We start from the raw sequence: 16864 nt of genomic DNA, 5'->3' as shown, positions 1-16864 counted from the left end.
GGCCCCATTCACGTCCAATCTAAGTGCCTCACTGTAACTCAGATTTGTGCTGTTTTTAAAGAAAAGGAGAGATAAGTCTAAATAATTTTTTAATAACCAACATTATGCCACAAATGCTGTCAATGGAGCTTAACTTGCATTGAATATTCAGAATATTCATTTAAATAATGTTGACTAAAAGGAGAGTTATGGCACCATGTGATGTGGTGCACTTGACATTAATAGCACCTTGTCACTACCGCTGCTGCTCTATATTCAGAAAGAACCAAATATTCACTGTCATTTGAATTTTCTGAATACATTTTAGTATTCATTTGTGCATTGCACTCTCGGTGTGTCTACATAAGTGTCTGGCTGTGACTGTACAGCCCAGGCCAGAACACATGGTGGCAGACCTTTTTTATGACATGCTCCAGGTTATAACTGTTTATGAGCTAATTTTGACTTTATGGCTTGTCATTTCATGCACATTGTAAGTAAACTGCAGCCTAAAGCCAGTCAGACTCTGTTTCAATGGTAAGTCAGAATGAAGTCTCATCACCGAGCGGTTTGTTTATTCACTATGGAAAAACTGGCAAGGAGAGAATAAAGGAGAGAAAATAAAGAGACAGAATCTTTGTTTACATTGGCAAACTGCTGTTTTATCTCTCTTAAAACTGCTCTGAACTGAACACAGAAGCGAGACTCTAAATTATTGATGAGGTTTTTGCTATTTCCAAAGTCGGTAGTGAAATCAAACTCACTTTTAAGTTTCTTGGGATAAAATGTTCTCAATGTGTCTTAGCAGAGCTCACTTAGGACAAATATCTCTGATGTTCCTGATTTGGAAGTTCATAAATGGAGATTTTGTCTTCGTCAGGAGAGCTGGAGTCTTCAGAGAGCACAGTGTCTGCTTCTGCTACCTTTAAAAACAGCTATACATACAAATATAAAAGATATTAAATGCTGAAGATTAACAGCCAGGTCCTTCTCGGCCTCTATCGTGCACACGCTGGGTCTCTCTTGGGTAGTTTAGCTTTTGAAATGGGTTCTGATGAAAGTCGCACAACGCAGAGAGATATAGCAGCTATTTATTACGCCCGGGGCATGGGTCGGACGCAATTAATAAATGTGCACTGCTTCACACAATCAGTTTCTTTGCAAGGATGTGCAGTTGAGTCGAGAGTATCTCCTGAAAATGTAAATATGCCAATGTTAGCCACATTGTACAAAAGTTCCAGGGTTGTTCCTGGTGAGTAGCTTTCAGGAAATTTCAGGAATTAAAAAATAAAACCGATACTGTAATTGCGTAAATGTTTTTGTATAATTGCATAAATGTTTTTTTAAAACGTGTTAAACAAAAACTATTAATCGCAGAAATTAGCGCTTCAAATTTACCAGCCCATATATATATAAATAGTGAAGGCTGCTGGAAATGGGGCCTGCCTAGATTTTATCAAAAATGTATTTTTTCAAATAGTGATGGTGCTGTTTTTTACATCATTAATGTCCTTACTATACTTGGTGATCAGATGAACTTTGGTGAATTAAAGTACCAATTTCCTTTCGAAACAGCAAAATTTGTACATTATTCCAAACTTTTGGCCACCAGTGTATATATTCTCTATAAATGAGCATGTGGGGCAAAATACTACATGTAAATAACTATGGATATTAAGTTATACATAAACATATCGTACAAGATGTACACACAAACCTGATCTTTCCTCTCAGTTTCTGCTGGCAGGGAACTAGTACATTTTGTTATGTGAATATTAATTGTATAATTTTGTATAGAGTTTGGCTGCCTAAGTACTGTTTAAAAAAAAACATGCACACTCACACACACAAGCATATGCCAAGTTATGCCATATGGCCTAAGGAGCACAGTGCCTTCTATACTTCTTAAAAATGTATGACAATGCAGACTGCGTGTTCTGTTGTGAGACACTGAACACCCACATGAGCAGAAAGTGATATTATAAGCCATTTATTCTATTTCAGAAAAATCCTTCAGAATTGTGTGATAATTTTCGTATTGCAATTATTTATTTCCTAATCAGTATACTGAGATTCTCACATGATGGATGGTTGTATACAGTACAGAAAGAAATATTTAACAGACTACAGATGATATAAAAAGGCTTGTAGTTAATATAATTACTTTTTTCTACTCTAATTTGAATTGAAAGCGGAACCTAGATCAGAGCCTGAGAGAGAAAAGAGCCACAACATTATGCAGTCTTTGTCAAACCTTTTTCTAATTGGAGTGTAATTATTATTCAAAGCACTCATAAAGTATTTTCTTGTAGCAGGTCTTCATTCTGTCTTTTTATTTATTCCTTGATGGTCCAAACTTTGCTGCTATGGTTTCATTTTTTTAGGAATCAAAGAGATTCACAATGTAATGCTAAGGTTGAACATTTTCAAAATGAATAAACCCAAAACCAATTAAAAGCATTTCTGCTGAAAATGCACTCCAGAGAAGAGGTTTGTTAAAGCTGTCCACACCTTTCCATACAGCGCGAGACAGTGTGTGGGAGTGGGAAGGTATCACGTCTTTGAAGACAAATGATAGATCAGTGCACTGTGATCATCTGACTCATTCTCTTCTATCTCTCTGTCTGTCTGTCCATCCATCCATGCCATGTGTTTTGTGGGTATCTGAACATTCAGATAAAAAGATTACATAATCTTCTAAAGCATCTCTTACAAATGTCTGAATGACAAGCATGATGTGAATTTTAGACTTACAGAAGTGAGTGGCTTCTGTTTTTGGAACACATTTTTGTTGAGCTAGAAGAACTTGGAAATTTAAAACATTGATGTAACCAAAAACAGACTGTAAAAACTTTCTTGGTATGGGAACGAAGAAGCAAGAGTCAACTTCAGCAAACCATGTGAGTTTATTTACACAATCTGGACATAACAGTGACGCTTCCACAACACAGACACTGCAGGTTCAGCTCTCCTCTCTGGGCTTCCAGTCTCCCTTTATATCTCCCTAACACCACTCACTGAAACACAGAACAGCTGTTAGAGAAATTACACAAAGGTGCGAGTGCTTCCCATTTAATTCCTCATGGCCTCACCTCCCCATTCACAAACCAGCACTCGGCCACTCCCCCATCACCAAACAAACCTTATTATTTTATTAATCAAATAAATAATATGTTTACAATAAATCAAAGTCCATATATGTGTGTAAACATGTATATTAAGTTAATATATACACTCACCTAAAGGATTATTAGGAACACCATACTAATACTGTGTCTGACCCCCTTTCGCCTTCAGAACTGCCTTAATTCTACGTGGCATTGATTCAACAAGGTGCTGAAAGCATTCTTTAGAAATGTTGGCCCATATTGATAGGATAGCATCTTGCAGTTGATGGAGATTTGTGGGATGCACATCCAGGGCACGAAGCTCCTGTTCCACCACATCCCAAAGATGCTCTATTGGGCTGAGATCTGGTGACTGTGGGGGCCATTTTAGTACAGTGAACTCATTGTCATGTTCAAGAAACCAATTTGAAATGATTCGAGCTTTGTGACATGGTGCATTATCCTGCTGGAAGTAGCCATCAGAGGATGGGTACATGGTGGCCATAAAGGGATGGACATGGTCAGAAACAATGCTCAGGTAGGCCGTGGCATTTAAACGATGCCCAATTGGCACTAAGGGGCCTAAAGTGTGCCAAGAAAACATCCCCCACACCATTACACCACCAGCCTGCACAGTAGTAACAAGGCATGATGGATCCATGTTCTCATTCTGTTTACGCCAAATTCTGACTCTACCATCTGAATGTCTCAACAGAAATCGAGACTCATCAGACCAGGCAACATTTTTCCAGTCTTCAACTGTCCAATTTTGGTGAGCTCTTGCATATTGTAGCCTCTTTTTCCTATTTGTAGTGGAGATGAGTGGTACCCGGTGGGGTCTTCTGCTGTTGTAGCCCATCCGCCTCAAGGTTGTGCGTGTTGTGGCTTCACAAATGCTTTGCTGCATACCTCGGTTGTAACGAGTGGTTATTTCAGGCAAAGTTGCTCTTCTATCAGCTTGAATCAGTCGGCCCATTCTCCTTTGACCTCTAGCATCAACAAGGCATTTTCAGCCCACAGGACTGCCGCATACTGGATGTTTTTCCTTTTCACACCATTCTTTGTAAACCCTAGAAATGGTTGTGCGTGAAAATCCCAGTAACTGAGCAGATTGTGAAATACTCAGACCAGCCCGTCTGGCACCAACAACCATGCCACGCTCAAAATTGCTTAAATCACCTTTCTTTCCCATTCTGACATTCAGTTTGGAGTTCAGGAGATTGTCTTGACCAGGACCACACCCCTAAATGCATTGAAGCAACTGCCATGTGATTGGTTGATTAGATAATTGCATTAATGAGAAATTGAACAGGTGTTCCTAATAATCCTTTAGGTGAGTGTATATATCTGTCAGTCTGTCTGTCTGTAAACTTTTTTAACTGAACAGTTATCACTAAGACTGAGATAGTCTTGGAAGTATTAAACTGTCATGTGGAAATTATGCAGCAGTTGAGAGCAGTCATCACCATGTTTCAAATGCTGTTTTTAGGTTGTTTCTCTTCCTTTCAGTGAGGCCAGCTGCGATAAATGGTGTGACTCAATTTAGAGACAGTACTTTTATTATAAAATGCATTAAAATTGGGTTCTCATTTCAGAGAGAGGAATCTTTCTGTCCATTTATTAAAGATTCCAGTATGATACTGGTGAAATTTTCAGGCTGTTAATGCAATTGAAATTCGAACCCCATTTTCAACAGATCAAAGTAAATGCGAACACCTCGCTTTGAACATATCTGTGCTATTTTACCCTTAACATAGTGGCGAACCATTAACTGCATTTCTGTGAGTCTAGTAAAGACCAAAAAACATTGGAATAACAAATGTACTGTATCTTTGAACCTTTATAGTTGTATGCACTGATTTGTTTTTTTATACTCAGTCCTGCAAGTTCTCAGTTTTATTTATAGAATGGTGTTGAGTCAGATGATTATGTATCTCCATCACACCTTTCTCTTATGTTTAATCTCTGGTTAATGTGACATTGTTGAAGTTTTATGCTGAGTTGTTTGGCCTGAAGTCACAATACAAGTTTGTAAAAGCTGATTAGTTATCTCTAAGTCTCTCACTTGGTAACCCCCCCAAAGAAATAATCATAATTATTTGCTGTCATATAATTTTAGGCTTAATAGTTTGGTGAGGTGCTAGAATTTCAGTAGCAAAATGTTACAATTAGTAGAGAATATACCATTATTTTCCACTTTAAAAGGTATAGTAAATGCTCTGGCAATCACACTCACACACACTTATGCATAAATACACACTTTGACAGTGAGAATTATGAGACATTGTGTAGAATGTGCCATATATTTAAACACATATTTCAGCCTATTTTTAAGATTTTCATTTGTATGACATTCAAACTGAATTGAGCAATCTTTAAATGGTCTACATATTATGAATTCAGAATAAATGTAATAAAAATGTATTACATTAAAATGAAATATATGGGAGTGTTCTGTCATGGCATTGCAATGTTGATCTGAGTGGGTACAATGTACATTGTATGCGGTTGCAAGGGTGGTTGCTAGAGCATTGCTAATGCCTAGTGTTCACTACAGGACTCACATTCGGTGCCCTGCAAACACTACACCACTCACAGTCTTTGTTTTCGGTCATATAGGTATTGCAAGGTTGTTGCTTACTTCCCCAAGTCAAAAGAGCTCACCCACGAGTCTTTAAGATATTTCAGTCTATTGATATGGCTCAGGTCCTTCTTTAAGTGCAGCCACACCAAAAATGTTTTGTTTTGTTTAGGTAGTAGAGACTTGTAATGCCAGTAGGGATGACAATAGATAAACAAATAAAAGTGTAAAAAGCAATATAAGCTCTTAGCAGGGGTGCATTAACTCACGCATGGGCTGAAGCTCAGGGGGCCATCTTCCATGGGGGCCCCTTTCACAGTGTCCACAACCCCATTCTTCCCCCTCGACAATCGCAGGAGGAGTGCATCTAAATCATACAGTGGGAGATGTTGTTTTAAACAACGAGACAGCATGCAACAGTGAAAGCTGTCCATGCATGCTCTTAGACAAACATGATTGCTATAAATCCAAGGAGATTTCCTTAAGTACCAGAGAGTCATCACAAAATTTCAACCTAAACTTCTCTACAAAATGTCCAATCAGCCTCAATTTCCATTAAAATAGCAATTTAGCCTTTCACCTTGAAGAAGTTGTCAGTTTTGAAGTTGGGTAGATTTGCACAAAAAAAAACACTAAAAATCTCTGTAAAAGTGCAGCTGCAGTCTCACAAATTGATTATCATGGGAATGTGCAAGCTCAGGAAGCTGACAGCAGCTTCTGTGAGCACTTCCGCTGATAAATGTGACTACCCCCTACCTGATCTCAGAAATGTCACGGCTTTGTTTCCCAAAGCATGCAAATATCCCTTAAACAAACAGATCCACCTCCCTGCTCTTCCTCACTACGTCCATATTTCAAGAGGGTTGGCTCATTTCCGTCTAATTGTCATATATCAAAACATCTTTTAATTATATTCTTTTGAGCACCTTGAGGTGAATTGAATAGCAATTGCAAAATTGACATTTACCTTAATTAATAAATCATAAGCTAAACGGAGGGGTCACTGTTTTGCTGTCCGTCAGAGTCTGGACAGTATTTCTCCAATATGAACCCTGTCACTGAAGTACATTTAGAGGATCTGGGGTTTTATGTTCAATGTGTCTCCACTTCTGCTCTTGCTTGCGGTCAGTATGCAGATCGATTGAGTAAGGCTCATGAGGTCCATTTAATGTCTGCGTGTTTAATGCCTTATGTTTGGCTTTGCTCCAGCAAGTAAGAGTTGTTTGTCACAATAATGAAATACGTAATGCATGATGGGAAGGGAGAAATGAAGGAAGCTTCATCTTGTCTCTTATGAGCGAGGAGAAAAAGGAAATAGTAAACGGAGAAAGAGGGAGGAAGAGATGGACAAAGTTAGAGATGATAAAGAACATCTTAAATCTTATCAGATGTTAATGATGTTTTGAGTTGGATGAGAAATGCCAACATGGATCATTTACTTTTTTGCCATTTGAGAGGTGTGCACTATATAAAATGTTATGTAACACATATACCTAATACAAAACATTTATTATACAATAGTTAGTTTTAAATATCTCTTATATGATTGGGCATATAGCTTTCCAATATATCAAAGCACCGTCCACACAAATAAATCTTTGGTGGAAAATTCTGTTTTCTGTTTTTCAAAGTATGCAGTACTTAAGAGCGTTTTTGAAAGTCTCAATTTTTGTTGGAGGAAAACGGTATTCCAGTGTGAGAGGCAGAAACTTGGTAAAATCAAAAAGGTTTTAGTGTGAACATGAAAGTCGTAGCATTATGTTTTCTCTCACTCCAGGATTGCTTGTTATGGGGATTATCTAACAGTGAGCTGGGAGAAGAAAACAAAAAAACCCCGAATGGAGCTGGAGTGGACTTATTACAGAATGCTTTGAGTTGGGAGGGGGAAATGCTATTGCTCCATTCACATACTTTGTTACAATCTGTTGCTTGGGACATGCAAAACTTGATAATTTTGATTCTTTTGGAAGTATTTTTATTTTTGTATATTTTTTGTGTAAAATGTAAGTTATCTGATATTATTACATGGCTCTCTGGTTTTCAACATTTATCTGGTTATTGCGAGTCATCTTTCGTATGTCTTAAATCAATCAGAGATCTTTACAAGTAAGCTAATAAAATTGTTTCAATTCAAACCAATATTTCATTTCCATTTATTTATATATTTTGCAAGTGGTCATATAATAAGTGAAACTCAGCTGTAGTGGAATTCAGCTGTTTCTGGAGACTCTGCTGTACATAAAAACGGAATTTAAACTCAATTTAAACATCATTATTTCATGTCCATTAAATTTTTTATTAGATAATTAGTTGTGTAACAAAAAAGCAGGATAATGTACAAATGAGCCGGTCACTGTTGCAAAATGAACCCCCTTTGTTGTGTATTATTTTTGCGATAATGACCAATTGATTGAAGATTATCCCTTACTTAACTTCTTTATATTACTGTTGTATTAAAGAAAATCTTGCTGGAATTAGGCTACTAATAGATTTTAGATTAACCTATGTTAAATTAGGTCTGTGGTTACTATTATTTGAAGACATTTTCCCATTTTGTTCTACAACATAACATATCCACAGAATGCCTTAAAGAAAATATCAGTTTCAACATTTACTTGAAGTTGCTAACAAGTTGCTACATAAAGACCACAATGGCAATCTGATTTGTAAAGCATGTAAAATACTTGTGGTAGCTGTAGGCCTTATGCAGTAACTTAATTAAAATACAAAATTACATTACAAAATTGAATTATATTTTTAAAGCACACAACAGTTTCACATTTGAGGTATGATTGTTTAATTTATGTTGTAGAACAAAATAGAATGTCTCTTTAAGCAATGTTGACCAAAGACCTTATTTAACATAACTAATCTAAAAAATCATCAGAAATTCCTGAGAGGACCCATAGCAAATTTGCCTTCCAGTTTCGCATACAAATTGACGTCATGACTGAACAGTTCTATTGCTTCATTACCAAACATAACATTTCACCTGACCTCCATGTCCTCCAAGGAATTTATGTGTGTTCTTATCTGCCCGAGTTAGACTCCAGGGAAATAGTCACCTCAATGAGAACGACCCAACATACACTCATTACACTTGCTCTAGAAAGAGAGAGAGAGAATTGGGAGACATAGAGGAAAGCAGATGAGCGGATGAAAGAGAGAATTTAGATTTCCCCCCTTTTGAACTCACATCAAAGTGTGTTGGTTTAAGTGGAGCAGCTATAAACTGCGTGACCTGAGCTGACCCACCAAACTTCTGCTTGGCTACAGAGATACAGAAGAATCACTGAAAGTGATGCTGTAATTAAACCTGAGGGTTTCATACCCACACTCAGTAATATTACATAAAAGTTACACTACAGCATTAGTGAACAGCTTTTATTGCCATTTATTTTCAGGAAAGTTCAGCATTTATTGCCATGCATGAAGCATTTTGATCCAGAACATAAAATAGGATTATAAGATTTTCTGTTCATGCAAAACCTAGTTGCTGCATCTACCAAATTAAAAGATATTTGAACTCCAATTTTATGTTTCTCTAATAAAACACTTTGTTTGGGTGACATATTTTTATGGTTGGACTAATGTCACTCACTTATGTCGTGTTTCTCATGTCCCATTAAGGGCAGCGTTCTCATATTAGATGCAGCTGTTTTAAAAGAATAATGATCAATCATTCAGTTTAATATGTTAAGTCTCTTAAAAGCTTATATAATAACTAAAGAAATGTTGAATAAGTTGGTTTAAAGTATGTGTGAATAAATGGGTGACTGTGTGCACATTCAAGTGTGTGTTTCAATGTTTGTAATGGTAAATGCCAAAAATGGTAACATAATGTTAGCTTTTTACACAGTCCATACCCACCCATTCTTTTCTGTTATTGAAATGAAAGGATGTTGAAAGGAAAGGGGGAGGGGGATTACAGAGAAAGAGAATGACTAAAAGCAAGTGGCAGAATATCACAGCTTGATTTTACAGCTAAAAATCAATCCATTAAATATGGAGCCCCGTGACAAACACATACGTATACACATACACACTTGACGTTCATTCATAAGCTTTTAGTGTATCACCATAAAAAAAGTTTAATGCAAAGAGATATGAAGCAATTTGTCAGCACTCCATTTCCTGTTTTATATTCAAGTCAAAGCCATATACATGTGTGTGTGATTTACGCGCCACTCTGTGTAAATGCTAAATTCTCCTGACAGAATGATCAACCTAACCAACCCTGAAAACATTAATGATGCGTAAGAGACCTCACCCGAACATATGTTTACATGCTTGTGTGTGTTTGTGTTCAATTTCGTTTATATTAATAGATATTTTTATATTTTAATAATGCCAGCTGTTTTAGTTGTGTCCATGTGCAAGGTCCAAATCACTTTTGATGCCCCCTCTGATAGTCCACCTGTCCGGTGTCAGTCAGATTGTTACATCGGAGAGATTTTTCTGCCACTGACACATCACATATGGTTTACACATGCCTGTAACTCTCTAGAGGGTTATCATTTCTCATTAACACATAAATAGCCAAAATAGCCTATGGAGTTTGGTGTGAGAGAATAAAATGTAAAATGTAAAGAGGATAATTGAAAATATGGCATGTATTTATTACCAAAATCCCAATCTTTTCCTATTAACGTTTTTATTGATTCATATAGTTGACAAAGAAAAACAAAACAAATGTACCTTGAATCAACATTTTACTCCTCTACTCCCCCCCCCCTCGCACTCGCACTCCCCCCACCCAATCACCAACCCCACCCTCCAACAAACATCCCTGTGATCACACATAAGTACAAACACACACATAATAAAAAAAATAACCATAAAAATAAAAAATAATATAATAATCATACACATCTAAAACTAAAAACCTCTCTCTCCACAGCCCCTCACCAAAAGTCCCCCAAAAATGCCAAATAATTTCCCCATTTCCCATCAAATGAATCTCAGATCCCCAGCCTTCTACATTACACCTCCTTGAAAGCAGCCACCCTCCCCATTTCCAAGCAGCACTCCAAAATGAGGGCGCTCCAGCTGACTTCCAAAAATCCCAGTCTTAGATGGTTTGCAGTTCCACCTCGGCCACACCAGATGGTGATGACCAGATAAACCAGATTAAACTAAGACCAGCAAATCACCTTCAGAAAACCAAGAGAAAACAAAAAGAGGAGCTGAAAAAATTAAATGTCACTAGTTAACAACTTTGCTCACAAAGAATTCACAGAATGAGGATAGCCCTAAACAAACATAAGAAAATGTATGTTAACTGAACGAATGCACGTACCAGCCAGAGCAGATACGAGGAGCTGGATGGAGGGGGAGGCTCGGCAGATGCAGGTGTGTGTGGAGACGTTGTCCGGTTCAAATGAGGCGGCCATAAAGTGTGGCACATCCTCAGTGGAAATTCATTCATCTGAGAAGATCAGAGCCTCATGAAGAGGTGAACCCTGCCTTCACCTTCCTCAGGCCAGAATAGTCACTATGGGGTCAAGGGTTAAAGAGCCTCTTTTAGTGTGTATATGCATCATATTCACACATCAGTCAATTTATTCTGCTGGGAGGGAGAGAGGGGGTGGAAATGTGACCAAGCTTCAATGTCTGTGATTAGCTGATTCGTGATCATACTTCAGTAGGGATGCTAAAGAAGGAGAGGTTAGTGAAAATTGTGCTTGGCAAAGCACAGCTGATGGCATTGGGAAATTAAGAGCATCCTGATGGCCCATTGTACAAAGTGCTTCTGTTTTTTCCTGGCAGGCAGCAGATGCCCTTGCACCGCCCCCACTCTAATCCTAACCATATGGAGCTTGCAAGGCTGAGCATCATGCCAGGAACAACCTAAGGCACCTTTCTCCCAGAGAGTTGGGAATTCTGTAATCGCAACACAACACTGTGATGACAGGCAAACCATATGTGACCACACCACCTGGCGGTGGTGGTTTTTCTATTTATCTATCATGTGGGGACTTTCTATTGACTTCCATTTTTTATATATATACTGAGATAATTATATTTTCTAACCCCAAACCCTACACTGGTAGTGGTGATGCTGCAGCAAACCTTTGGCAACAATGGACAATTTACCACTGCTGGCAAACAGTTTGCTACAAACATGATTGAATGAAAATATGAGCTTGCGGCAAATGCGCATCAATGTTCACCAAATGTTTGCCAGAAGGGTTTGCCAGAACATTAGGGGGTGTGTAGTTGCCAGAACGGCACTTCTGCACATGGTATTTTGAACCTGTGTCTTAACCACCTACAAACTAGTTTAAACTGGCTCATAAATTATACTTTCTTTGTCATTCCTTTCCATACAAACATGGCTCCTTTTCTATGTAGCCTAAATTAGGCCCATTATAGATTAGGGATGTGTGGAACGACTAATTTCACTGATGTTAAAACATACATTTTGGAGTCGACTAGTCTAAAAAGAAAGAAACCCTCATAAAACAGTAAAAAAAAAAACATTGTTTTTATGTGACCCATTTAAAATAGTAATAATCTATTCCAACAGCCAAATCTGACAATAAAGTCAGCTGAAAAGGGGCATTTATCTGAAACGTGCTGGCCTTGCATTATGATCATTGTAACTTGAATATGGAAGACTGAATTCCATACTGGAACTGAATGAATAGTGCAGGAGCAATTTATAACCTGTTTTAAGCGGAATTCGCCAAATAAAAGTTACTTAGCATATTAAAACTATCAGGACATTGTTGAAAATAATTAACAGGTAAGCCAAATCTATGAGAGAAAAAAATGCACTGAAAAGTTGCATTTATTTACCAACATGCATTAGCCTATGATCTAACCGAACGCTGTTCGGTTAAGAACATTAACCAATAACAGTTATAGACCTCATTCACACTAGCGCCATCTTTGATTTTTAATAGATAGACTAATAGACTAACTGTCTCTTCAGTGGGTTGTCCTGCATCACTGTAAAAAAAAAAAAAAAAGCAAACTAAATAAAGCCTTAAAGAAAATCTAAAAATATAGAAAGGTTTGTGTGTTGAAAATCAATGAACATGCTTTGCTTAATAATTTCTTGGTGAGTTGAAATGGGTTTAGTGTTGAAGTCATTGTACAAAATTATGCAGCATCCATGTAAAAAAAACCTCCGGAGACCTGAATGCCTCTCGCTAATTAATTAAATATCTTCCCCTCTACCTTCTCCATTTCTCTCACTCAGTCACTCCTCATAAGTGGTGTTGGCAAGACCTTTGCAGAAGCAATATGAATTTCACTGCTGAAAACAATAAGTTAGACCTCATGAAATAAGAGAATATGAAATGAGAATTAAATTAAGATATAAGAAAGAATATTGATATCATTATAGTTTTTATGCTTGGCACATATTTCTGTTTGCATGGCTTTACCATAACCCTCTTCCCACAGCAGAACTCTTTAATATTTTTAAACATTTCCAAATTTAATAGTTGATGTTCCAAATTTTAGGAAAATTAATTTCTATTAATTTTTTCAGTGCCTTAAGCAAGTTTGCGCCCAACTCCACTTCAAGGCTGTATCACAATCCTTCTTTTATTTATATAAAGGGTTAGTAACCTGCCCATTTTTAATAACACTTAACACTTAAGTTTGTTAGAGGTAGGGTGGTTAATTAATTTTTCAATACTTAATCATGATTGTCTGTTAACTTTTCATTAATTTTCTTAATAACATTTTTGAGGTTGTATTTGAGGTCAGCTTGATTGATTATATCACTAATTAAACCTAAGAACATGTTGGAGATGTGACTCTCTTTTGAATTTCCATATCGACACCCAGTTCTGCAGGCATTACTTAAAATAATTTGATGATTGTGATGATTTCAACTCAAATTTGACAATATGAATTTTACTTTGGATTACTTATTACACATGTAAATGGATAGTTCAAACAATATATATATATATATATATATATATATATATATATATACAGTCAGGTCCATAAATATTGGGACATCGACACAATTCTAATCTTTTTGGCTCTATACACCACCACAATGAATTTGAAATGAAACGAACAAGATGTGCTTTAACTGCAGACTTTCAGCTTTAATTTGAGGATATTTACATCCAAATCAGGTGAACGGTGTAGGAATTACAACAGTTTGTATATGTGCCTCCCACTTTTTTTTTTCTTTATAATCTTGTATTTGACACACAAATCTATTTTTTCTAATATGTCAAAATGTTAATATGAGTGGATTGTCTCTCTCCACATGGAATGTGTATGGGTTGGGGCACATTTTCTTAAATGTAAGAAATATGATATTGTGTTCCTTCAAGAAATGCATCTTTCCCCACAGAAAGCAGAAAATTTGGGAAGATATGGGGTGGACGTGTTTGCTTTAATGCTGGCTCAAGTAAGAGCAAAGGAGTCATTGCAGTCATTAGCATCTACAATTCAAATGTCTCAAACATATTAAAGATAAGTTAGGAAGAGTCATTATTGTTTTAGCAGAAATTCAGTGGCAAAGGTTGATTTTGGCTAATATTACGTACCTAACGTTGATGATCAGGGCTTTTTTATAGATCTTGAAAGGATGTTGCAAGCCACTGGCACCCCTCCTGATATAGTATTGGGAGGAGACTTAAATCTTTTGATGGACTCAGTTCTTGATCATAGTGAAGCAAAAGTGTGCAAGCCCCCTAGAGCATCATTGATGCTTCACAGGATGTGTAAAAATCTTGGTCTTACAGATATTTGGAGACTTTTGAACCAGTCCATAAGATTTATTCTAGAATAGATTTTATATGGAGAACAACTGGTCCTCAGTATCCTCTGTAGGAACAATATGTGAGCTAGGAATTAAATTAAACTGTCCTTATTCTACAACATTATTATGTAAGGAAATTTATAATGGAATTAGTCAAGTTCGACAACCATTATAAGAAATATAAATCACAAATAATTAGATAGTTTTTCGGAATAAAATTCTCCACCATTTAAATCGTAATACAACATCTCATTATATCCACTTACAATTTCTATTGTAAGGAATTAGCTTTAATAAGGGAATTATGATTAAGGTAAAGCGGATACCACCTACCAACGCGACGGTTGGGAAGTGAAAGCCACGCATCCAAGCTCCGTGCGAGGGGCACTAAGGGGACGATCGTTTTGGACGTACATGGCGGGGCTTCGCAGTGGGGCGGAGCAGGTAGTGTTGCGTCGGGATGCAAACGTACGTCCCGAGGCTTTGGTGCTGAGAAAAGACTCGAAGCACTTACTTTGCTCCGCGCACCCGGAAGGGGGCAGGTTAGTGACTGAGGAGGAGGTCCTGTGTATCCTGCCAGAGGCGAGAGGTCCGCGTCTGGGGTGCTGGGACTGCCAATGTTTGGCACCGGGTTGGCCTGGTGGACTTGCAGGAGGACCATGGCATGCAGGGCAGAGGTGTCCTGTCTGGTAGCGCTGTAGACTTTGGCAGTCAGTGACAAGGTCATCCTACAGGCCTTGGAGGGGAGCACCGGGCAATCCTGCCAGGTGCTGGCGTTTTCCGGACACAGGTGGATCGCAACCGCTCTGTCCACCTGGGGGACCTCCGAGTAACCGCGGGCCGCCCCGCTGTCGAGGGTAGTGAGACCAGACGAGCGAGGAGGTCAGTTGCGGGCAATGAAAGGTGCCCTCCATGACCTCGTCAGCTCATTGTGCACCTCCGGGAAGAAAAGACGTGTGTGCTCTTTTAAGAAAATACTCTCTTTTTTCAGAAGCGCTGTCAAAGCGCCCAGGGGCAAAGCTGCACTGCCGTGCAGAGAAGGAGAAAGCTGCTGATACGGGCCGTAGATCCAACAGCAACGCTCTGCAGACGTGAGTGGAACAGAAGCAATCAGCACAACCGCTCGGCTCCGAAGAAAAAATCTTAATGGGCAGATGTACGATTCCCTCCTTTTATACTCGTATGTCTGGGAGGGACATGCAAATTCTGTCTGCCAATTTCTCATTGGCCTTTTCTCAAGTTCAGAGGTAACCGAGGCCTTCAAGAAAGACCCCTAGTGTCGCTTCATTCGACACAACGTTGAGTGAGTGACAGAGAGTGAGCGACAGACTGAAGTTAAATGTTGCAATCTGCACTCAGACAATAATCAAAAACCTGTGTTTTGAATTCAAAGTTGCAGACTGTGGCAGGGCGGAGGGCGGGGCCGGGTCGTGATCATACACACCCGGTCCCTTATCATGCTAATCAAGCCTCCGAGAGGGATAAAGGTCGACTGCGGAGGATTGTGCAGGAGAGATAGTTTATGGACATGTCCATCGTGTGTGTTTGAGTCTGTTTAAGTTTTATATTAAAAATATTATTTATATTGACAAGCCGGTTCTCGCCTCCTCCTTTTCATTGACTGCTTTACACTGGTGCTGAAATCCGGGAAGGAGAAGGGTTACGCCGTAGTAGGGTTACGCCGTAGTAGAGTTCTCGCCACTACCATCCACCCCAACAGAGCAGCCGCGGCCATCTGCCGGGGAATGAGGAGCCCAGCCGCCTGGAAGAGGACGACGGCCGCCGACTGCGAGGGGAGAAGGGGCTCCTAACCGGCCACCTGGAGCGGTCAGGGCCACTGCCAGGGGCACAGGAGTCGCCTACCAGCCGCTGAAATGCGGCGGGGTCTGAGACCACCGACCGCGAGCGGGGAGGGGCTCGCTGCAGACAAATTGTCACAAATGTGTAAAATGACATTTACATAAATACAACGACAGACACGGACCCAAACTTGTATTACATATTTACTTATGTTCTTTAATTCACTTTCGTAGTACAATCACAAATCGGCAGTTACAACCTCTCAAATCTGGCACTGCAACTTCAAATCTTCCTTGAATTTTGCAACTGCTTTTGTGATAAAACTTTAGCAAAACCCACTTGTAAATCAAGATGTGAGAGAGCAGACTACCTAAAGACTACTTAAATTCCTCTCCCTATCTCCACAGGTGAAATGTTTAAGGAAAATTCATCCAAAAATTATAATTCTTTCATCATTTACTCACCTTTATGCCATCTCAAACTTGTATGACTTTCTTTCTTCTGCAGAACACAAACAAAGATTTTAAGATGGAGATTTGAGCTGTTTTTGTCCATACAATTTTAGTCAATGAGTCCAACATTCTCAATATCCAAAGAGGACATTGAGGTAAAATAAAGATAATCAATAATACTCGAGTGGTTAAATCCATGTCTTCT

The sequence above is a fragment of the Xyrauchen texanus genome, chromosome 22 (genome assembly GCF_025860055.1).
Source record: "Xyrauchen texanus isolate HMW12.3.18 chromosome 22, RBS_HiC_50CHRs, whole genome shotgun sequence".
NCBI classification, from domain to species: domain Eukaryota; kingdom Metazoa; phylum Chordata; class Actinopteri; order Cypriniformes; family Catostomidae; genus Xyrauchen; species Xyrauchen texanus.
Note: the sequence above shows the minus strand (reverse complement) of the source record.